Below are 25640 nucleotides of genomic sequence, written 5' to 3' on the forward strand. Positions count from 1 at the left end.
TTCATTATTTTTTTTTTTTTCTTCCTTTATGAACGGTGCCTCATCATTGCAGAATGATGTGAGAGCTTAATTAGTGCTACGGGTCAATATCTCTGCCTGAAGAGTTTCCCTCTCTTTCATGAATAAAGGAAGCCAGCCCAGCTTCCCATTATCCAGCTACCAGCATCGGCTCTAATAAAGCACCATCTTCAGCCAAAGTCAACCACAGCCATCACACAGATACCTAGTGTCTGATGTGTAACCGTAGATATCCTTTCTTTTATGGGGTTAATACTTGCCCTTGGGGATAATTGTGCAGGACTTTAGATGAGAGATTTCCATAAAAGGCAGTAAGAGTCACCCAGCTAAACCCACACATAACTCAAGCTAGTTACCCCTTTGCATTATTTAAATGTCCCCCTTTAATGTGAATGCACCAATTTAAAAGCACAGTGCTGCCAGTGCTTTGGGCAAGCAGCTCTTCCCTGGCGACCAAATGTGTCCCTTCAGAATTTACATCTGCATGTATTTCAAAAATGTGCCTCCTCCTAGGCCTCCTGGCTGTCAGAAAACAAAGGCGTAAATCTGCGTTTCCCAGTGCTGGCAGGGAGCCCGCGGTGTCAGGTTTACTGCGCCCCTTCACCTGGGTGCCAGGTAGGCAGGGGCCTGTGCCCGCTCTTGGAGGCCGGTGTGGATATGGATATCCAACACACTGGCATTTCAAACCGCTGACTGCTGGCGAGTCTCCTGGCTCCTCCGAAGGAGCACCTGGCCACTTCGCGAGTGGACCCAGAGAAGGAGGAGGAACCACTGGCCACTCCGACCCTTCCACTCCGCTTCCCTGTTCCCAGAGTACTTACAGCTTGGCCTTCCCTTTTAAGATCACAATTCTTTTCTTCTCAGGTGTATTTCGAGTGTATACTTATACAAAGAACACCAGCAAGGTGCAAGTTACAGCAATTAATGAAATTTAACTACATTAATAGGGAGAGAGCCTTTTTTAAAACAATTTTGGTTTTAATGTTAAAAAAATGCAAACAGTAATAAGAGTGAGGTAGAAATATTTTCATTTGACTGCATGCTTCTTTTTCTGACTGCACGTATGAACTTGTTTCCTGGTCAAAGGGAATTTCTGTGGGTAGGAAAAAATAATTCTGCCATCCTTACAGTACTTGAGCATCTTGTTTTTATAAGACACAAAGGTTTTGTCAGTCAGGTTACCTAGGAGTGAAAGTTATGTCTCATAATCCATAATTCTGTTGCCCATTACACACCATCTGGTGACACAGTCAAAGATAATCTGATTTTTGACTTTTAAAAACACTGCATAGCTATATCATATGGTGCATGCAGTATGATTACTTATTTAAGTATGGTGCTTTTGTATAGTTTACAAATCCATGGTCACTCTCAGTTAACCTGAAAGCAGTTTTGAGCAGGGTTTTGTTTCTTATTTCAAATGTCTGAGTCCCTGGCTCAGGTTTTTATCTATTTACAGTTATACCTAAAACTGCATGATTAAACAGCTAACATCTAATCTAACTAACCTTTAAGAAGCTGTGGAACAAATATCATGACAAAGCTGCTCCATGTCCCAAAAGCAGCAATGTCTTATCGCAGCGTCTTTACTAGGAAGAGCCTGATATAATTTAATTATAGACTACTTGTTCAACGTGATGCAGGAGTTCAAGTATTTCAAGTAGATTCAGGGAGTCTACCCATAAAGACCTCCTTGCAAGATTATAGTCCATCAATGTATCTGCAGGTTTGCAGTAGATTTGCTTTTGTCACTTTATTTTCAGTCTCAAACAATAATCAAAATAGTTAGTGGGTTGCCAAAAGTTGTATGCTCACAAAATATATTAAGAAAAAAAAGACAATCAAGCATGCTGGGCAAAAGAAAGCTCTTACACAATTGATCTGGTGAAGGGAAATAGGCTGTTTGCTGTTGCTCAACTCCTTTGCCAAAATATTTCAGTGGCCCTTACATTCTTCCAAGGCCAAACCTTCAAACAACAATCTCATCCCCTTCTGATGCACAAGACACACCCAAAACATTTTCAAGAAGGGTGGAAAGTAGTAAAAGAAGATTTCTGTGATTTGCAGTCAGGTTCTTCTGGGATTATTACATATTTCTAGGAGACTATAACGTACACACATATCTGTACCTCTGATACAATCACATAATCAACATTCAAATCTAGATAGCTATTTTTCCATGCAGATTTTTATTACTTTCTCTTCCTGGAATAATTAACCACTTTGGGGATCTTTTTAACTTAAGACGCGAATACCTAATTTTCACTCGACTCTGATTACAATTCTGAATAATTTCCATTTTTCTTTCAGGCCAGCTTTAAATCAGCCTATCAGGCTGCTGTGTCCTTTTGCACTGGCAGGTTTCGTTCCCACCAGAGCCTCTGGGCAAGCCAAAGCACACCACTACAATAATCTCATTTAGTGATACACCTGCATCACTCACCAGAAGTTTCCATGGTCTCGGGCTTCATCTGGGGAAAGGGAGGCAGCAGTGCTCGATGAAAGGCAGTTCCTCACGGAGTTTCATGTTGGGCCACGGCTCACCAGCAGCCCAGCTGCTGGGATGCCAGGCTGTGCACCATGGGGAGGCAAGGAACATTTCCGAAACCTGGCAAGCACAGAGACGGCACACGAGCTCCAGGTGCAAGGTCACAGGTGTTCCATTATGCTGCTCCTCTCTCACACGCACCTGCAGAGCTCTAAAAGCACCAGACCTAATACACAAAGCATGGAAAGTTTGTTCTGTTTCTTCTGCCCTCCAAATCTGACCGTCCCATTCTTGCTCCCTCTGACCATGCTGTCCAGCTGCCTATGCCTATCAGGTACGCTCTGCTACTAGGAGGGGCTTGAATAAAGCATTTAAGTATCTGGCAAGCATTTTCTTCAATGAAGATATGCTATGAACTAGGCAATCATATTTTCAACTGTGCTGCCTGCCAGAAAAGTGCACAAACTTCCAATAGCAAAGAAATGAGGTAATTTTGGTCAACCGCCAAAATCAGCACATTTCCTCTTTTGGTTCTGGATGCTGCACCTCCACACTCCACAATGTGTGACAAGTTGTGAGAGGGAGGTGCAGTGTCTCAGAAAAGGAAATACTAATTAAACTGCTGTACATTATTAAACAAAAAAAAAAGGCGGGGGGGAACATTAAGCATCCTGATGTCCCGTGACCTCCTCCTGAAGATCTCTTTAATTGGAGCCCAGCATAACCTTTCTAAGATGTCAATACTTTATCTTGATATTGCAGAAATGTAAAGCCTCATCCCGTTAGAGGAAATCAAAAGGCTTACATGAGGGATGCAGCACTAGGTTAAAAGGCTGGACTGCAATTTAGCAGATCAGGATTAAATCCTGGTGTTGCCACAAGTTGCTGTGGGGCTTGAGCAAAATTCCTAACTTCCCTCACCTGAGACCCTATCTTGTGCCTGGTCTTGTGCATTTAAAAACTAAGTTTTCCTGAGCTGGGAATTTACAGTAGAGCAGAGTCTAGAACAGTGGATTTTGGATGCATATTTGGGCCTCTTAATGCTAATGCAGCACAAACTGAAATGACAGTAGTAGTAGTAATAAGAATAATAATAGTAATTATCTCGCCGTCTGTATTTTCAAGTTAATGTCTGCCAAAAAGCGTTAGAGAAGTTTCTCATTGTGGCAACTACTATATTTATGTGAATAATTTACAACAAGCTCATCTGAATAATTTGAATTTTTTATTAAGATTATTTTCTTATTTTCCATTGAGAAGCCTGCTTAGATACTGACTCACATTCAGCCCTGTAGGGGTAAGTGCCAAGCATTTGTTTTTCCTATGTCTCCAGTAGTTATTTGACTCCTGCATTAAACTCACCAAAATCAAAACTGAATAGGAACAATCTTAATTTAATTATTAAATATATTTCTAACTTCACTGTGATTTCAAAAAGATCTTTCATGTGAGGTAGTGGAAGTGTGCCAGGGAAATCTAAAAAACTGTATGCAATCCTCTCCCCCCACCCCTTCCTTCTTTCTGCCTCTCTCAAAAGGAGGTTACGTGAACTCAAATCTAGCGGAGCTAGGGTGAGCTAGTTTCACTCCAGGTTTGCTAGGAAAAAAGTTACCAGGGCATTATGCCAAGCCTGCCACTTTTGAGATAAGTATGACTTTCTTTCAGGGCAGTTTTATGAGGGGCACAGCAAGAGGCTCATATACTACGGCAATTCAATTGCAGATTTAGCTATACAGCAGCTGCCACTGCTTCATTATAAACAACAGTTCGCTCTGAAGTTCTCTTAAGAAGTTTACAAAAGGGACAGTGTATTTATCTGACGTCTGTTACAGTGGTGTGGAGATACACAGATGGCCTTTGACTCTCATCTTCTGCATCACACAGAGCCAAACCCAGTTCTACAGAAAGGGTTAGACCTGAAATTTGCCTGCTCTTTTCCTGATGACACTCCCCTCGTCTATTTGACAATCAGAGCCAGTTTACTTTCCTTGGGAGGGTCGGATTGGCAGGTGAACTATAGTGAGGAGAGGAAACACGTTAAGTATGAAAACATTCTCATAAGTTCTCACAGGAAAAGGATGTAGCTAACAATAAAGAGAATACCGCATTTCTCTGCCAAACTTTATCATACAAGATTACGTATTTCCAAAACTTACACTTATACCAGTTAAATTTTGGTAGTGCTACATCTACAGGAGGCATACTCTGAAATACTACTCCCCATAGTAAGTCAGTTCTGGAGACTTTTTTCTGAGGTTAGCAACAGGGAAACGTATCACCACCTCACTTAACTCCAGATACTACCAGAGTGCTGGGAGCTACCAAGTGAACCCTGTCACCACTGCTTGACCAGTCCCATGAGTGATCTGTGAGGGAACGCCTCCAAGAGCCACTCAGGCAAGGCTGTCATAGACTGCTTGAAGCAAGCTTCATTCACCAGATCCTCACCGGTAGTATTGATGGCCTGGCCTCCTGCCAGGCACAAATACTGTATGCTGAGCAGCTGGAAGGCTAATTACTAAAGGTTCGTCCTTCCTCCTCTGGGGTTGTTCCCTGCACTTCTTCAGTTTTGCAAAGCTGGTACAGTAAAGACAGAGCTGATAAAAGTATGGTCGGGATATGGCTTTGAACTGCTTGCCTTTGCTTGGCTTAGCGGCCATCTCATTTGCAGTTTCACTTTAAATCTTCAGCTCTGACTGTTCTGGTCAAGTTTCACGGCTTTCGGTACCTTTCCAGGGAGCAATCAGAATGAGCTTTTTGATGGCCCATTCCTAGTCCAAGTATTATTCCCAGAAATGCACCAGCCAACAGAGACCTACTGACCTTTGCTTGCTGTCCTCAGTGCCATCAGGACAGCTGGTTTTGACTCATTCCTCGGTTTGTTCACCTGTGGACACGTCGGCACAAGTACAAACAGGCAGCACAGGTGATTTTTCCTCCACACAGGCTGCTGGACAGACACTTGCAGGCAGCTCTCAGTTTATGTTCGGTGTCTAATCGGTGAATGCCCAGGTCAATATCTGTACTCAATTTCACAAATGCAAAAGAAGAAAGAAAAGCTGCTGGCAGGTCATTCTCAGAAAGGGATCCAGGGGGCTCTGTAACTTGCCTTATCCTCACAGATCTGGATTGCTGCATGCGATGAAAGCAGTCTATTAACAGTTCATCATAAAACATGCTCAGAGATTTTATGTCCTAAATTATGTAGATGATTGTTTTGCCTGTTTGGTGACTGTGACTGTAGTGGGAAGTCTAAATCACTATTATTGCACCTCCAACTAAGGATTTTTTAACTATTATTTAAATTAAAAAGAAAAAAAAGACAAGTCCTCAGCAAGAATATTTCAAAACACTGTGATGATTCTGTGAGCAGCCTTAAATACTGACTTGGTATTTCATCTGTTCCTGGGATACACCAGTTTCAGCATGTTACTTCAGAGAAGAACCAGCTTTCCTGCAAGGACTGAGACCTATGTATCAGTTTCACAGCTTAAAAATGGTTCTTTACATACATTTTCATAATAAAGCACTTTATAACTATTACCTAATTATTGCTTACAGCATTAAGTAACAAGGTATTATTACTCCAATTTTACAGAAGGGAACAAATCACGGAATCTGAAATACTTATTCTGCTTTTGCGTAGGCTTTCTCATATTAATTAATTATGAGACTCAATTACACTCAATCTCACCACTCCAAGCCAATTACGGAGAATTGTGTAAAGCAAAGAAGTAGGGAAATCTCTATCTCAGAGACAATCACTTACACTGACAGCACTTTCCATATAGGTATATAACAGGACTTTGCAAATATTAACTCACACACCCAATGCAATGGGATGGATTTTTTTCTCTGATTTTTCCCCAGCTGCCCCTATATTAGTAATCTGAGCAATGAACACTGCTCCCAGCTTCCTCACTCAACTCTGCCCCAGAAATCAAATGCAAATTTCTGGGCCCTGACTTGTGCATTAATCACATGATCACCTTTCTCACCAGAAGCAGTAAAAAAATTGCCAGGTATGTTAAATTCACCAGATTAGAAGAGCTCTAATTCAATGACTTCAAACATGGGTTGGTAAGAATTGGTATATGCTCTCTCTCTATATATATATGTTGCAAAATTATTTTTAAGCTTTCTATTTATTTTGAATCTACAACAAATTTATTTACTGAAGTTTAGCCCACAATGAGAATGGTAAGCCCTCTAAAATGTCACTTCAAAAGTTTTTGTTCCACTGAGGTATCTATGAACACTTCTGCACCCGGTGTTGAAACGTTAATTCACGATTTCCCACAGCACTTAGCCACACGGATTCACAACACATTTCAATGCCTTCAACAGCAGCAGCATTCCATGGGGAACCATTCTCCTGTTTCCAAGTCACGGCTCTTACAAAGATGGACTAAGCCAAGGCAAACTGGCCTTTTTATATTAAGATCAACCAATCCTCCCATAAAACGTGCACATTTTAAAATCAGGGGAGAAACAAAAGCAATTATCATCTTCAGCAGTTTGTCTAAAGAGGCTAAATCTACTTGATTAAAATCGGGGAGGGACATTGAACTGACAAATATTAATCTGAATTTTCCTTAATTGCTTTACTATGTTTGCTAGTGAGTGAAGGCTGCTCTAAAAGACTCTTTCTGAATAAAGGTGTGAATGTAAGTGGAGCAGATTCCATTCATTTATGACTTGGACTTCTTTGGAGCCAAGATTTCCCCCCAGTCTTCACAGTTATGACACTTTGTGTTCAATCTGGCCTATTCCAGCAGAATATTCAGTCTGTGCTCCTCGCAATTATGCATTGTTTGCATCACACCATAACAAGCGCATTATGAGAGTTGCATGCACTGGAATCTACAACACAGTATATTTTAAATGCTCTCCGGTTGTTTAAGTCAGCCTCACGGCATGGCAGCAGAATTAAATAAAATGGGATCTGGCAGGCTGCGTTCATAGGACTGCATCGTAAAAAGGGGAAAAACAGACACTAACGTTTTGACTGTTTCTTATAATTCTTCTAAATACTCTTAAGTAAAACAGAAATACCTTGCAGAGCCTGAAAAAACAGAGTTTGCAGGTACAGTTAAATCAGGCACCTTTCAAATACACATTGCTTATTCTGCAAAGCTTTCCCTTCTTCACCCAGTGACAATTCCATACTTCCACTACGCCAGGAAAGGGCCGTTGCAGTACAAAGCAGGCAGAGACAACCTAGGCAATCCAAAGAGTGAGATGGTCATAGCCACACCTGAATTTCCGTACCTAATGGCAGCTTTACCCTCACCGAAGTAAACTCCTACTTTCCCTGTTCAGACAAGGGAGATGCCATCCACCTCTGTTTAGGCACAGAGGGTAGATGGTCAGGATCTCCCTCTGGAAGCCTTCAAAGGCACACAGCTCTCTCCTCTGAATATACAGAGAACTAGAAACTTTCTTCAGTAAGGCTGGCTTACCAAGCACCAAAAATTTAGCCACAAATTAAGTACCCAGTCCTCTTAATTTGGATCCCATCCTCCAAGCTTCAGAACAGACACTTTCCTTGAAGATGCAAACTATAAATTGCAAGCGTAACATTAAGGCATGAACCTACATCTACCATAGTATTGTTAAAACAAGTATCAGCACAAATTCTGTGTTAATGACAGAGTCATGTATTTTCCATGCTTTTAATACTAACCCCTGAGCTTAATTATTACATTTAGTGTCTAGGGCAGCAACGCTTCCTACCCGGCACCCACCATCAGTTGAGCAATTAATTGCATACCACTGACCTTCATAGAACACCATGGAAATTTTATTAGTGTACAACTCAATTGTATTTTGTACAACACTGCCCCATAACTATGTCTTATTATAAAAAAAAATCATGTGCTTACAAAAGGGATAGTTGAGCCAACTGAACTATTTATAATTTGCAAGAATAAAAAACATTTCACAAGGTTTGCAACATACATACAAAAATCTTTGTGGCCTTAATACAACACAAATGTTACTAAGATTCACATTATAGACAAACGTGGAATGGAAAATATTCCCTGAAGTCATAATGGCAGGGTTATGCAGTATGCTATTTAAAAGCTATTCACCAACAATGTCCTTTTCCCTTTAGCCAGAACCCTATGGTAGAAATTCAACTGAAGAAAGTCAATTAATTGCAATTGTCATTCTACAACTGAGGAATTGGATGTGTAAGATGCAGTAGCTGAAGGAAAGGACTACACTTCCCTATACTATTCAGTACTAGAAGAGAGGGCTAGCAGTCATGGCCTGTGCGTTCTACCTTGGATTTGCCTCTCTGCAAGTCTGCCATTTTGAGGGGGCTACATCCTGCTTATGTCCTGCCTTACTCTCTTCTCTCATTTTTAAGAAAATGCTGCCGCTCAGCACATTTCTTCTAAGTTCAAGATCCTCCTTGCTCCCTTCCAAACCAAAGGGTTCATGAAATAAATAACTATTGCATGATTACTCTAATTTCAAACTGGCACACTAATGTAAGCTAGGGTAAGTCAGGGCAAGAAGACTTTCTCCCTGGATCCACGGGCTGCATCCAGGATGAAATAACTTGTCACGCCTAGGATTTCAAGGATAGCTTCCAAGTTTCCAGACTCAAGTGACCCAGCAGGACACAGCCACAAACCTCTCCGCACTAGCACATCTGCGCCAGCTGCAAACTCGAAGATGGAAAGGGACTGCTGCAGCAGGTGGCATGGGCTTTTTGGAAGGTGTACATGTGCACTAAGGAGCCCCAAGAGCTGCTGTTTTGGTAGTTTATACTGTCCTTGTGCACTTTTGAGAGTCCTCCACATTTCTCACTGGACCCATTAGTAGGCAGCAGGCTGGCAAGGTGCCTATGTGCACGGTGAGGTGAATCACCCATCCTTCAAAGTCAAAACCCAACGAATATCAAGAGATAACTATGGAGTAATCCGGAGGTCACCACCAAGCTTTATTGCAAGTCAAATGAGTAAGGTATTTCACTTATGGTAAAATATTGCATCTCCCAAAGACCTTGTTCAATTTTCCACCAGCAATGAAAAAGCTTTCTGCCATGGCAAATTCTGCACATCTCAGGCAATGCATTTAATTTCATCAAAACCCAGTTACAATTCAGTTTACTATGTCAATGCAGTTCCAGACCTTTTTTGATTAAAGGTTTGTAACCTATACTGCCAATGGCAGTAAGATTATCTAACAAACCAAACTCATCAACAGCGCTTTGCTTTGAAGAATTGCCTACACATTGAATGGACAATGTCTCTGAGGTAATTCAGAGCTATATGATGGTAGTGGTATTGTTTTGTGGTTTTTTTAAGTCTATTAAATTGTTTCAGTTGATATCAACAATTTATTACTGCCTGTTTTCACAGATTCTTCCGTTTCTACAATACAGCAGAGGAAACATGAAGTGAAACTAGCTTCATTGTAATGAAAAGGGGAGCTCATCATTTAAATCACTTTGCTCCCTAATCACAAATGCACAGAGAGCACAAACTAGGGAAGAAACATGTAAAGTGATGCTACAACATAGCATGTGCAATTTGAAGTCTCATTTCCTGTAGAAACATAGGTTACAAATCAGAACCGAGAGTACACACATTATTGAGATTACTGAAACGCTGTGGACAAGGCTATGATTGGGAGGCAACAACCCTGCTCTGTTTGAAACTAAATTCAAAATTCTCACTCATGTTGCTGACATCTTGGCTTAGATATTCTTGAGGCCTGATTACAGAGCATAATAATATATATATATAGATGCCTGGAATGACTTGCTATACGTCTTCACGTAAAAAGAAGTTACAAAACGAATACAAAGACAACAGACAAGACTCCCCTCTCCCAGCCAGGAAGGCTTTTATTGCCATCTCTTCAACACTTTCACTTCTGCCAGAGCTCCCCTCTGCCTGCGTGGCCCCTCCAGCTGTCCAAAGTGTCTCCTCCAGACAGTACTGCTGAGCAGGCGAAGCCTGGATTAAACAGTATTAGATGTTCTTTCTGTCATTTTGTTTTCAGTAATTTAGAAAATTATTTTTCTTGTTAGGGATATTTTTAAACAGGGTGAGGAAGCTGTTACAGAAGAAATAAGAATTTCCAAGATCAGAACATATCAGAAGCTTGACAATACTTCACATGTCTCTGTGACCATGAATATTTACACAAACACATGCATGCACACACACATTAAAGTCAAGTCTTCTGGTGGAGGCTTACAAAAAAAATAAAAAACATGCTCAACAGGAAGAGTCTGTTTAATGTAGGATTTAAGCAAGGCTCTTTTATTTGCATAGATCACTTACAGCAACGGCAATTCATGAAATTCTCCCATAAAAATTGTGCTATATTTTGTCCAAAGCAACACATTCCTTGCAGATCACAGTGCCTTTCTCATGCTGCTAATAAGATAATCTATTACATGAGGCTTACAAATCCATTTAAATTGATTTTAATTAATGAATGAATCACTAGCTACTGATGACTTGGTCTATAGACAGCAAGCAATTCAAAGCACCAGGCCTCTAATCCCAACCCAAAATCCACATTAGAGCAACAGGACATCTCTCTGATCAATAGTAACACAAAAATGTTCAGTTTATACACATTTAAAGTGTATGAACTTGATCAAAATATATCTCCAGATCTTATGCATTACAATTCCTATATTCAGGACTGTTCAACTAGGAAAACAATATTAAATCATTTACATTTCTTTCTAAGTGAAATAAATGAAAGCAAGCACAACTATAACCTGCTTCTAAACTTTTAGATGCTTATTCCACTTCAAGGTTTTTTCCTTTGTTCTGAAACAATCAGTTACTTAACACTAATTAATAGGAAACTGCACTTCAGATGGTCACAAACATGAACAATGCCTTTTACGTATTCTTTGGTCCTGTGAAAATTCACTGCTATTCTCCACTGCTGAAGTGCTTAAATTTTCCCTTAAAAAGAAAACAAGAAAGAAGATTTCTGTCCCAAAAGCAGCATGCAGAAGCACCATGAAGAACATCCTTGTTATTTCAGTAAGTTAATTATTATAATTATTGTTATTACAAGAAGTTAATTACAATGCAGTAAGTTAAATCCACAGTAGGTGGTGTGATGCTGAACACTGCAACCCCTAAAGCATCAGCATCTGGCTCCCCATAGCAGAGGGGACACACCTGAGTGAGGCTGCTTTCCTGCATACACAGAGCTGGTGCTCTAGCACAGCATCTGTGAATAAAGCACCACTTTAACTAGCCAAGAAAAAGGAAGAAACGATGCATGCCTCCCTGGATGTAAGCATCTAGCCCTTCTTTCAAAGGCCGCTCTCTTTTCTTAAAACGTGACGGAGAAGGAAGGGCGAGACAAGCCAGCTCACCTCCAAAACAGTGTAGCTAAGCCCAAGCCACTCTGCTCACACGATGCTCTCTGCTGCACAAGCTTGACGGCACCAATCTCTGCCTGCCTGGGACATGACTCTCTAGCAAGCTCCCTCGCCTGATGTAGACTCCACTCCAGAGGCAGAGCAGCAGGTACTTGGGGAAGTTTGGTACCAAAACCGAGATCTCTACAAACTTCCTGTACCAGATGGAGTCGGTGCTTTGAGAATTGCAGTTACAGACCAGTTACTCTGTTTACATTTTTTTAAATGCTATCTGCACCTTCATGGCTCAATAACATCCCGTTAAACATTCTAAGAGAAACCCTAATCCCCTCCAATTGACAAAGCAGCTTGCTTGGGTGCTTGCTGCCATGCCAAAAGTCCCAGCAACTGGCCTCCAGCACAGCTCCATTATGACAAAACACATCCAGTGGCCTGTCCCTGGGTGGATGCTACCAGCCGTACTGTGGGAAAAAAAAAGCAGCTGGCGTGGGCCATAAGAAAAGTGCCCATGAAAACTGTGCTGACAAACCTGTCAACCAGAAGGGAAGACTCTCTTCCTCTCCCTCAAGGGCAACCGTACCCATAACTCAAAACAGTACCTCAAAGGCTCCATTGTCGTTGTCTGAGCAAGGGACTGACCCTCTCCAGGTCTCTCCTATGAACATGGAGCTGCACGAACAGAGGGAGGAGGTGGGAAAAGCCTTTGTTACAGAGATGAGTCTCCACACGAAAAGGATCTCAGCCCTCAGCTGCCTTCAAGGTCGTCTGCGTTCCCTCCTTTTTCCCCAGCCCAGTCCTCTTCTGTACTGCCTGACAAATACTAGACTCAAAAAGCACCATACTGGACACCAGTATGGGATGACTTGTGTCAGCCATTTGGCTCCAGAACTCTGTAAGCGGCCGTTAGTCACGCTGAGGTCAGTTTACCAACATTGAACTTCACCAGCTAAGAAAGATTCCAACCCGTATCTTGCTTTATTAAAGCAATTTCACATATCCAATAAAAAAGATGTTGTTGCCTAATGTGCAATAACCATTCTGGCTGTTTAAATGAAGAGCCCTGTATACTGCATATACAGTTTAACCAATGCTGTCAAAAGTAGCTTTCTAATGCAGTGTCTCACTAATTTATTGCTCTTAATACTTGTGTTCTTCCCAGTTTGTTATGAACAAATGATTTTTTGAGGAAAGAACAAAAATAATAATTAAAGAAGGTAGGTTTGGCTTTTACGTGCTGCTAATTAATTAGAGAGTTAAATTAATCAAAAATTAAGTGCAAGATACCAAACTATCTTTCATTATATTTAAGAAAAACATACAGGCTTGAATACTCTCCAGGTGTAAATACATTAAGATCAACATTGTACCAAACCTGAATCTGGCCCAGTTAGCTCAAAAAGGTAAATAGTACATCCTTTCGCACCAATGTCACAGTGCACAGGCACTCCACATTTGAAGAGACAGATTCTGCAGCCAACAATGCTCCACTGACACAGAGACAATCAATGTGTCCTTGATTATGAGGAGGCAAACAGTTTTCACTACAAAAAAGGACACTGAAAAACAAATCATGTGTTTTTATTTTACAAGTTCCAAGTTTGGGTTGGGTTTTTTTCAAGCCCTTTTAGAGCACTGAAACAGAATAAAAATAGTTTGTTGCACAAGCATAAAACAAAGTAACTGCTAAATAAACATTTTAAATTTACTCCTATGTGCTCAGTTCTCATGCCCACTACTCTTCAGGAGCTGGATGATATCACTAAAATATCTTCCCGTTTTCTGGTAAACTGATTAGACAGGTTTCATCCAAGAATCGTGCCATAATGAATTCCCTTTATTTCATATTCTGAATATCACTGCTGGAAAATGTACTGCAGCACAGAATGTAGTACATGCCAATATATCCTGACATTCAAATCAAGACCACAAATTATAAACAGTTTCAGCAAATTGACTTGAGTGCCTTTGTTCCTCAGACATACATCTTCCTATTGCTTACAAAAGCAGCATATACTAACCACTAACACTGCTATAGCCAGTACTGGGAAAGGAAGTTATTGAAGCCTGGATTTCCTGCTTTCAGTTGTAGCCAAGAACTGTGAGGCTTGTAGTGGTTTCAGGAACTGACTCATCTAATGATTCATGGATAAGATACTGGGTTTAATATATTTCTGATCATAAGACTCAAACTTCAAAAACAGCGATGCTTAATTTTTAAAGAAAGTACATAAATCAAATAAACAAATATTGTCTTGGGACACACTGGCTAATAGTTGTAACTGTGTTTTACAGGGCACTCTGTTTAAAAAAAAATAGTATGTTAAACTTCCTGGAAATTCATTTCAAGAGAATGTTGACAATGAATTCAAAATCTACTGTCAAAAACCCAAGTACTTTTGTTGCAATCCTGATACTGCTGAACTTCCAGTGGAGGACAGCTGGGATACCAATTGCACTTTTAGATATACCCTTAGGTACACATATATCTACTGCTACATATTAATCAATGAATCCTAGAGCTACTATTGTTAATGCTCGTGGCTTCTTTAGCTGTGTATAAAAAGTATCATCAAAAGATTGGCTGGTAACAATACCTTTGGGTGTTTGAAACAACAGGAAAGTTTTGTTTCAGGGGTGACTGGAGCTGCAGAAGTCAATCTGAAAGCAATGACTAACACTGGCTCCTAAGCACTCACACACACACGCATTTTGAGCTAATTCAGAATTCACAACCAGCCATTTTTATGCGTTTAGTTCTTCCAGAGGGAACCGTGCCCTCCAGCGCATCAAAATGCTTTTTGCCCACAACACAAATCTCATCAGTATGCTGTAACTTGAACTGCCAGGCTCTTGCACCTAAAAACTAGCTTGAGATAGAAGCTTAATTCTGCAGAGCTCATGTATGGAAAAGTACTGGTTTACTTTTTAATTTCTGAACTGCAAGCTGCAGCTACTCACACGCTATGTACTGTGTTGGGGGGTGGGGGGAGAGATGTTAGCATTTCTGTATTTTACCATGTTCACAACTAGCACAAAAAAAAGGAAACAAAATGCATGTTGCTTGGAGAAGAAAAAAAAAAAAACCCCAGCAGTTAAAACAGTTGACAAGAAAAGGCCAAAGTGCGCTCAGTGGCTGGCAGTCATTTTATGGCTATAGTCCTACAGCAGATTTACTTAGATGACGTCAGTGGCTCCAGTCCAGCTTTTCTTTGGTAGCATTTACCACTTGCCTCTTGAAGCCTCCACTATGCTACAGAGCAGTAGACCATAATCAAAATTCCCTTTGTGAAATAGAGTTTACCTCAGGGCACAGAGGCATTGCTAGCTGAATTGCAGGCTCTTCACCCCGTACTGCATGCCCAGAAATAAATAACCTACAATACTGTACTTTCCTTAATACAGAAGAACCATTAAAAGCAGCCTGCTACCTAAAAAAGGGTTCTTTAATTTGTTTCCAAAATCTGAGAGGCCAGAATATGAGTTAATTTTCCAAGCTACCAAGAACTACGATAATTCTGTTACCCTTTGGACTTCTTTGTATTGTTTTTAGAGATTTTGGAAGATAAAGATATTTATGGGTCATTGTTTCACCAACAAAAAATATTACTAACGCTAGAGGCTGAAGTGAATCAGTATAGGAAGCTGCATATTTTAAAACTGTCTATCAAATGTGCCCCTTCAACTGCTTATCTACAATTGGTCAGTAAGCATATAGCAAATATGCCAAGAAGCAGAGCAAGAAATCACTATGCATAAATAACAGTCAATTTAAAGAGCACATTATTTGGAGCTATGGATTTCCTATCACACAACAATGACTGGAACCAATGAAACACTAGTAAAGCCAAGTCAGACAGATACCAAACCAGCTAAAACTTCATAGGCTCCGAAGTTTAACAAAAAAAACCCAAACCACAATCATATGAAAGATGCATCTTATTGTACTAAATAAACATAGTTTTGTTATGTTTTAATGGCCCCATCAGTCCAAAGACAACCATAATCATTATGGGCGATAACTAGATACATTAGTGGACTGAAAATTGCCTCTCACAATTAAGCACTTAGAAATTACTTATAGGGAAGATGCGCACATGCCTCACAGAGAACTGGAAGTCTCAATACTTCTCTTTTTCCCACCTCTCCGCTTACCTTCCCCTCAATCACACCAGAATGAGAGATCACAGGACTAACCTGTAGTGAGCCAGAAGACAGAAAATGCTATTATCATCTAACTGCATCTGAGTCACACTGTGGACCTGAACTCTAAATCTGAATTTAAAACAGATTTAAAATTTGAGGTGATCCCCAAACCAGCTCTTAGTGGTCAGATGCTAGCATTGCACGTTCCTGCAGAGAAACTAAAAGCCTCCATCAGCAGCCTCAGATGCCAAGCCAAAGGCAGGAAACCTTTTCTGTTTTCTGCAGGTGTCCATGTCAACTTGGGCACAGCGGTGAGGTGGGAGCATCACCTCTCGCTTCACTGCCCGCCTGCTTGGCCCCTAGGTGCTCTGCCAGCTCCCACATATTTCCATGCGGTTCGCCTGGGTAGACTTCAGCAGGGCATTAAAGAATGGCCGCTGGTCCAGGCTGCCATATTACTCTGTTCCAAAGGGACAGCAGAAGAGTTTTCTTCTCTTTGACCTCCTTTCATTACTAAAAAAGCGGCGTCAGCAGACATATTTAGAAGTTGATTGTAAAATTCTTTGACAGAGAATCTGATTCTTTTATTGGTCATCAAGGATCCTGGACACAAAAGTCGTTGTACAAGCACAAGCCGTCCTTTCTTTCCAATAGCCAGGGCAAGGAGGGAGTGGAAGCAGCATGGCAACTGGGATGGGCGAAGAGACCCAACAGCGCGACCACGTCCATAGGCAGCAGCAGAAGAGAAAGGATATGGAGGACCTGACAACATACATAGCAAAAGGAGGGGAACAAAAAGCCACCATGGTCCAAAGCAAGGACAGCCCAACGGCAAGTCAGTGCATACCCAAGAAAAGAGGAGGGTCCAGGCAACCACAGACAGATGCGGCGGCGTCCTGTAAGGCACAGCAAGACAGAGCCTGTAGGGCAGAAGACACGGAGGAATGTGCTGCAAGGTCAGAGAGCAACGCAGACAGATCCAACCCTTAGGACATCACTGCAGCACTGAATGGAAGACTGTATTTGTGGTTTGAGACTTTTCCTGCAACAAAATAATTACGGTCAAAGAAAGGCGGGGGTGGGGGGAAGATGAAGGAACTTCCACTGAATCTTCAAGTCTTCTACAAGGCTTTCAGTTGATTGTGGAAAAAGCAGAAATAAAAAAATAAAAATCTTCAAAGATCAGCTGACAGCAGATACAGGGACACAATTCTTTTTAAAGGTTAATTTTCTTTGAAAGAATAAAGGTAAAATCAGGGATGTGGAAAATGAAACTGTTTACAGAGTTTTGCCTTTTCTTTTAAACTGTAAACAAGCTTCAGGACAAAAAGCACATACACATGGTGGTGGAAGATTAAACATAAATAGAAAAAAAAAAATCACTTTTCTCCCATTAATTAATGTCCCTAAACACAGTATTTTTTTTAAATTGAGATACACATAACAGAGGCTTTAATCCACTAAACCTCTATGAACTTACCTTTTCTTCCAAAGTCTGTTCTGACATTTTCTCCCCTCAAAATCAAAATGTCATTCCTGAATTATAATCTCCCAACAGAACAACACCCATGTAAAAAAAAAAACATGCCAGGTAATTCCAAAAATAAGCACCATTGTTCAAGGCACCATGAGGTGAATGAACGGAGAGAGATTCCACCAAGGGAATAACTGTGATGTCTATAATGTTAAGGAATAATCTGGCACCAAAAATACCCAAGGCCATAGTGGTTGGTGATTCAAACATGAAGCATATCAAAATGCTACTGATAAGCTAAATTAACAGATAGCTTATCTGAAGCATATACTAGCCATATGGTGCCACAACTTCTGTTGCCTGTTGCTGGCATAACAATAGGCTACTGCAGTCTTAGACTGGAAGCACTATTTGACAAACTGTCAACAGCACTTTTATTTTTTTGCCGAGCTCTAGGGCAATGGCGCACTCGTCTATTTGCTTTTTTTTTTTTTTTTTTTTTTGAAACAGGTGAACAAAGAGTAAACCAGATGTCAACTTTAGAAATCGAGCTGTCTGGATCAGGAGATTTAACAGAGGCAGGCATACTGCTACAGCTCAAATCTAGACAATGAGCTTTTCTAAAAACACTCTGGCCTAGGGGAGTGGCTATTTAAAACACTTGGCTTCTTTTATTTCAGCACTATGGAAGTGAATTCTGCTCTTAAGTGCCAGCTCAAATGAAGTCATTTTGTTTCACTGGGGCTTTCTTTGCATTTTAGAAATGTAGCATGTACTGTAGTGAAGGAAGAGACAAGTACAAAAAAAAAATCTAATTCTCTTTCAGCTAAGAAGCTGGGTAAAATGGAGGGGTGGGGTGGTGGAAACTAACAGTTTGATCACATACAAAACAAAAAAAAAAAACCAAGCTTTAGAAAGACCTGGTATTTACAACCCCCTCAAGCTCCACGATGACACGGTGTGAATACTGACAGATAAGGAAGATTTACAATGGGACTTTAATATGTTACAGAAACACAATCAGTAAATACCAAAAAAAAAAAAATCATGAAAGTCATCTTCTTGCTTTATTTAAGAAAATGAAATCTTTGTTACTTAAAAGATTTTTCCTCAAACAGGATGTAAGAACAACACAGTAATCCACTCAATCATTTCAAAAATTGACAAAAAAAACCTACCATCAATGAATATATAGCAGATCTGTGTATGGTATTTAGTTATGAAAATGTGGTTTTAGTTGTGTTCTGTAGGAGTGTGAAAGACATAATGAGAATAGGTAACTTTCTGTTCTAATAATCTGTTCTACTTTGATAGGCAGTTATGGGAACATATTTATTTTCTGATTTATACCCAGCTAAGTATGTACCATTTTCAGATTATCTTTTCAAATTGTTCTTGAACGTTCTCAGCTAAAAAAAAAAAAAAACTCCTTTCATGTTAAGTTGAGATTGCACTTGAACTCTTTCCAAAAGCCAGAGCTGTACTGAATTATGATAATTAGAAAGCTGTGCGCATAAAAGGCAGCACAGTTGATGCATTTAAAAAAGTTCATGCCAGAGAATATAAGTTCAATATGTTCTCACATAATTAACATTTCCCATCATTAGCAGCAGTTTTCAGTTCATGTATCTGTAAAAACAACAGCACTCGTCATTGTTTTAGATTCCCAGTCAATAGCATTTTAATAGTTTTACACATAATCCTAAACTTTCCTCCCCTTCCCCCTCCAAGCACACTGAGATTTCACATCCTACCTTCTGACCTGCTAGCAAATAAACCTGTATTTTGTGCTTCTGTGCTTCTGCTGCCGCACAGACTATCTCTGATTCGCAAGTTTAGTGAAGAGCTAATAAGAGCTAGAAATCTTAGAAGGCCATTTGGAAAGGTACAACAGGATGCAGAGGGAGTAATCACGTTGTTCCAGTAAACAATGACTAGAAGACAAAGAACAAAAAGTTGTAGGTGATACCTTTGACTGGACGGGAGCCAAAGTAAAACAGGCTGCCTGCTCCAACGAACCCAGACACAAGGTGGAGGGACTAGGAAATGGGGTTGCAGCCCTGCACCAACCGGGCAAGCGTCTATAAACCCTTTACACACTCTGCAGATTTTCGTTGTGTTCTTGACACGTGTACAAAAATTCGTCTAACAAATAAGGGCATGTAGCACACAATGGGTTACTCTTTGAGGCATTCATAGACTTCCCGTGTAGAATATCTCAAATTAGTTGTTAAGAGCCAAATTTTGACACAGGCTCGTTGCCTTCTTTCTCTTCCCTCCACTCCTTCAATCCCTGTATTTTAAAATTAACGTAATTCTGGTGGAACTTTAATAACCTGATATAGCATAAGAAGTGCTGAATATGCATCAACACACAGAGAAATTTTGGCTTTGCCAACAGCAAGATAAAACTCACAATGATTGCAGTGGAACCAGGATTTCATACAAAAACATGAGATGTTGAGGGTATTAAATTAGAAAACTCCCAGCTGAATTTTGTGCCACAAAATCTGAGGAGCAAATTTGAAGTTGGTGCCTCAAAGGATTGAAGTCTGCAACTTTTCACTCTCTTATGTTTTGGAAATGAGCAATCATTAAAACCAAACACGAAATTATTCCAGGAAATATTATTCCATCCTTGTTCCACTTGCAAAAGTCAAAGGAGTTTTGTGCAAGAACAGAGAGCAAGATATGGCCATAAAGCGGGAATTTATTGCAAAGATTTTTCTTCTAAAAATGCTTCTTCAGTGTGGCTGAGAGACGGTTGGCTTTACAATAAATAATGCCATTAATCTGTTCATATATCACAGGATACAATTTAAATTATACAGTACTTGCATAAACTGCCACCAAACCTCTAACAGCCATTTCTTTCAAGGAGATGATTTACCTCTTGCAGTTCTAAAATTTTGTTGAGGCTCACTTAAATTATTTTTTTAAATAGTAAATGACTGTAGTTTAGCAATATAAAACATTCCTACTTGAGGGAAGCATTATTAACGGCAAAGCGCGGCATGGTGACAAAGCAGTAACTAAGTCTCAGATCCCAGAAATAAGTAACTTCTATTTCTCTCATGCAAAAGTAGGTCCCTCTGAGGAACTGTGGATCTCAAAATCATCTTTAAAGGGCCAATTTGCACCCTCATTACACCCAACAGGCCATATGAAGTCGATGGAATTAACCTGAATTTAGACCAGATTTTAGAAAGTCAGCCCTCCCCTCATATTTGCACATGCTGTGAGTAAGAGCACAAATGGAATGAGTGACCAGCTTTTAACAGAAATTTGCCTGTGAGTTTTAGACAGATAACAAGCAAAGCAGAACATAAGCCCCATACAAAAATTTGCAAAAGCATGTGTGTCAATCTGAAATTCTTTCAAATCAAAGACACAGAACAGCACCCATGTCCTTCTTTAGACACCAAATATCATACTAACCATGTACATAAAGCATATGCTGTAAATATCTTAGTAGTTGATCCAGGGAGTGTTTATTCCTATGAGTCATCTCAGTCACTTTAACCTGAGTAAGGATTGGATCTAGCAAACCTTTTCTTCTTAAATAAATGGAATCACTTCAGAAAGACAGTTTTTAAACTATCTCTAGAAAGATACAGCACTAATATTGCCACAAAGAAATACCAGATCAGAAGAGTGATGTATGCGTGTGTATAAACAGCCAGAAACCATGTGTTCAAATGTAACGTTTGAAGGTAACCTTCTCACAAACACACACATTCAGAACTATACGCAAGACCTTTGTGTTTTGTACACAGTCCTAGGCACCTTCCAATAAAATCAGATCACTTCGAGCGCAATTGTTCCAACAGTGTAACCATCCTTCTTTACAGATTGAAAACTAACAGCTATATCACAATACACAATTACATATTTTTACCTTTCACTTTTTATTATGTGAAAGACATCAGAATTTCTCTGTAACTCGTAAAGTCTTTATTACACTTTTGCCTGTACTATATCTTGAAAGCTTGCTTACAATATGATCTACAAATGTAGCTTAAAAAGAAACAAGGAATAAAGTCACATGCAGGGGGAAAAAAAATTAACTGAGCTTAACTTCTTCAGGCATGGTCAAACAAAGCCTAAAAACCACTGATACCCAAAACCACTACCACTGTCCAGCAACAACAACAACAAAAAAACACTAGTCACAAATTATACTGAACATGTTACACACATGCTCACACAGCTCCACACATCACAATACGCTACCATTTCTCAGCTGGAAATTCACGGCGGTCTAGTTTGTAATTAAGTTTCTGTTGTTCTTTTTTAGCTGTTTAATTAAAACCCCTTTAAGCAGAGGCTGTCTTTACTAAGACTCCTGTCAAATCAAAATTTTTCCTCCGCTTCACTGCTCACGTACATCCCACTCAGCACTAAGAAACTGTACAGAATATAAAACCGTAATTTGAATCTCAAGAGCTGTTGTTACACTCTCCTGGGTGCAAAGGCTAATAATATTTACTTTACCAAAACAGCGTATGTAAAATTGATGCTCAAAATACACCTAACGTGTTTAGTGATAAAGTACTTTCCAAAGGTATTTCTAGAAGAAAAATTTAAATAAATCCTTTGAATCCAAAATTTCTGCTTGGTCAGCTGATAGAAACCTGTGGCAGACAAAATACAGAATTATCCCTACTGGTATAGAAAATGCCTTATGACTTAATTAAAAATCAGTACAGTGTGAAAAGACACGTTTCACCGCAAAGGCAAAAAATACACCTCAAAAAAGTTTTCCTTTAATGAAAATAATTTCAAAAAGTTGATTTTAAAAGCTTGCTAGTTTAAAATGCGACCCAAATATAAAACCTTCAATTCTGTGTTTTGAGAACGTTTACTGTATTAATTCCTGTATTTCTGTTCCCAAAGAAAGTATGCATGTGTGTATATACAAGTACATACACACACACACACACACAAACAAACATGCAAGCTTCCCTCCCGTCCCCAGAAGTAATTCAATATACAGGTCTGTGTCAGTTTTGATCTTACCATCAGTACAATCTAATATCCCTGTAATGGTATTCCCCAACTATTTATAGAGACTGAATGCATCATACATTACAGGCACGCATTCCCAATCTAGGGTTGTAAGAAGAATACTACATAATTTTAATTTAAGTCCTAATGTAATTACAATCATTTTTGTTTTCATATTCAATTGCAGGTAGCACTTAGTTATACACATGAATTTTCCTCTAAGAGGCATTCCCACAGAGATTTCCATATTAGATGTACTGCATAATAACTGAACATTCAGCTAGAGAAAACAGTGTTCTATCCATACAGCTCCAAACTTTGCCATTATCTAGTTTAAGTATCTCTGTAAAACCGCTAACTGGCAATACTGTGTTTCTAAACTTTATCAGCACTAAGGGAAAGCAAATATGCTTCTGTGAGACAGGAATATAGCTGTATAAGTGCTTTTTTTTTTCCCCTGCAGCTCTGCCATTTCAGCTTACATTTCTTATATACACCATTTTACGTCAGAAAACGCCAGTACAATCTGACATGTCCCAGCCTTTCTTTCCCAGACGGTGTTCAACAACAAACAGTTAAAAAACACTGGGAGCCATTTACATTCAGAAAGCCTAGTGCCGAACTGCTCCCTAACTTTCCAGCACTTCTGGAGGTCACTTTTCATTTCTTCATATCAAAGGCGAGCACTTGTTTCTAATAAGTTAACAACTCTCCTGAGAAACATGGGTGGCTGGTATTTCATTGTTTCATAAATATTTTTATACTGTAACACCATTCAACTTAAAACAGATTTCAAGAGGAGAAAAATCACGGCTAGGATTATGCTCAACTGAGGTAGGAGCGCAAACTTTTTTACTTGGCAAAAAGAGGATTTCCCCCTCCCCCCCTTCTCGCTTTATTTCTCCTCGGTTTTGTTCAGCTGTTTGGAGGGGGCCGCTTTGTTTTAACTCTGTGACAAAAGGCGTAGTGTATAACTTTTTCCCTCCCCCCAGAAGTGTACTTCCTCTGGAAACGCTCCTCTGCGAACAAAGGCTGCCACCGGCCCTCCGCACCGGCACTGGGGACATCTGCAGAATAGATCTCTTCACAACGCTACGGGCCATTAAAAAAAAACACCACCAAAACCCTATGGTTCCTACCGAAAGGAAGTTTTCCAGGGCCAAGCTCCGCGGTGTTGTTGTGACTGCGACTTTGTCTTTTTTGGATACAATGTTTCTGCTGACTCCCGAAAATTTTCCACTTGAATGTGCAATTAACCAGCAGCGGCGGCGGCAGCAGCTCTGGAGAAGGAGAAGAAGCAGCGAAAAAGGACATTCCCTCTTTCATCTTTCAGAGGAAGGCGAGCGGGGGGAGCAGAGCAGAGCTCGGGGCAGCGCACGGCGCGGGGCTGCGGGGCAGGCCGGGCCGCCCGCACCGCCGGGGATGGCTCCGCAGGGCTGCGAGTGCCGGCGGCCGGCCCGGCGCGGATCCCAACTTCCCGCTTCCCCGTGGAAAACGATGTGAAAAACGCCAAGGATCGGTGCGCGGGTGTGTGTGCGAAGGAGAGCGGGGGAGCGAGCGAGTGTGTGTGCGTGTGTGTGTGCGTGTGCGCGCGCCCGGCGGCAGCGCAGTGACTCAGGCAACTAAGTGCGAGCGGCGGCGGAGGGGGAGCGGAGCGGCGCGGCTCGGGGCGGGCAGCAGCCGCCTGTTGCAGCTCCGGCCGCGGCCCCGCAGCGGCAGAAACTCCGCGGGAAACAACTTCTCCCCCCGGCGCGGCCCCTCTCCCCCCGGCCCCAGCACCTGCGGGGGGGCGCCGGCTCCCCCCCCACCCCGCGTCGACCCCGGCCGGGACCGACCCCCCTCCCCTCCCTCCTCCCCCCCGCCCCGCCGCACAAAGCGCCGGCGGCGCGGCGTGTGCGCCCGCGGCCCCCTCTTACCTCCGCGCCGCGGCCCCCCTCCGCGCACCGCCAGCGCGCCGCGCTCCGACGGCAAACTTCGCCCGCCGCCCCCGGGCTGCCCCAGCTATTTACGGCCCCGCGCCTATTTTTAATCCGCCGCTTGGCTATTTATACCGCGGCGGTAGGTTGCCGCGGGCCGGCGGACGGAGCCCTCGGAGGATGAGTTGCTGCCCGGCCGGCGGCGGGGCGGGCCGGGCTCCCGGCCGGGCTGCGCGGCGCCAGCGATGCGAGGAATGCGCGGAATGAAGGGAGGAATGAAATGAACGCGGGAGCGGGGCGGCCGCGGGGCGGAGCGCGGCCCGCCGCCCCCTGCGGCCGCGGGCGGGGCGGGGCCGCGGGCGGGGCCTCCGCGCCGCGCTGACCTCATAGGGGAGCCCGCGGGAGGGGAGCGGGGCGCCGGGCGCCCGTCTGCAGCGGGGCTGGCGGGGCTTCGGAACGGAGTTGCGAAGCGCGGCGTTGCGGTGAGGGTCTGTGGCGGTCCGCGGCGGCCCACGGGAGTTGCTGGGCCCCGGTAGAGCGGGAGGGTCCCCTGGGAAGCCCGGCTTACCCACGCGCACCTCCGACCCCGGGGTGCGGTGCAGGGCCCGTGCAAACAGACCCGCGCTGGTGCCCAGCAAACCCAGGGCCCGCCGGAGTCCCCCGAGCAGGGGCCGAGCCGGAAGGCTTTGTACACCTCACGCCCCAAACCAACGGGGACACAGCGTGGGCCGGGAGGCCATGGTCTCCACCTGAACTCAGGTCACGACCTTTCTCACGAAACTGGTCCCAGCCTCAGATTTCACAACGCAAGTTTTGCACTGCTCTAGCTGTGGGCCTAAGCACCATTAGACTGTCTTTACCCTTCTCGTACCGGTGCGAGCTGTCCCCCAGAAACCCTTCCCAAGCACCGTCATAAGCCATGTCTCCTTCAGTTAACAATCTGCTACCTTATGGAAATCATCACAGGGCAGGCACAGCTGTCATGCTTGTGAAAAATTCTTATTTGCATAAGCAAAATGGATAACTGGACACCTCGGTGCCTGTTTGTGAAATAAATTGCCTATTTTCATGTGCAAACATACATTTCTCTCCACCCTTGAAAGTCTGCCCAGCAGGGCTACCACTTTTGGAGGCGTTAGGAAAATCACATTACAGCCTCAGAAGAACTACATGTTGGTGTCATCAGACAGCATTAGCACACTCACATCACATGTAACT

At 42.0% G+C, this 25640-nt stretch overlaps 1 protein-coding gene across 4 annotated transcripts in view; it reads right to left on the reverse strand.

Moving 5' to 3' along the window:
• Positions 1 to 24505, reverse strand: part of TEAD1 (TEA domain transcription factor 1) — a 164573-nt gene extending 140068 nt beyond the window's left edge. For 3 of the 4 annotated variants that reach the window (XM_075425352.1, XM_075425350.1, XM_075425348.1), the window contains exon 1: positions 23646 to 23738. The gene's annotated coding sequence lies outside the window, so the exon portion shown is untranslated. Of the gene's footprint in view, positions 1 to 23645; positions 23787 to 24422 lie in introns of those variants that run through there. The other variant, XM_075425353.1, reaches the window with a different exon arrangement.
• Positions 24506 to 25640: the final 1135 nt, after the last annotated feature.

Source organism: Opisthocomus hoazin, chromosome 7, assembly GCF_030867145.1.
Source record: "Opisthocomus hoazin isolate bOpiHoa1 chromosome 7, bOpiHoa1.hap1, whole genome shotgun sequence".
In the NCBI taxonomy this organism is placed as follows: domain Eukaryota; kingdom Metazoa; phylum Chordata; class Aves; order Opisthocomiformes; family Opisthocomidae; genus Opisthocomus; species Opisthocomus hoazin.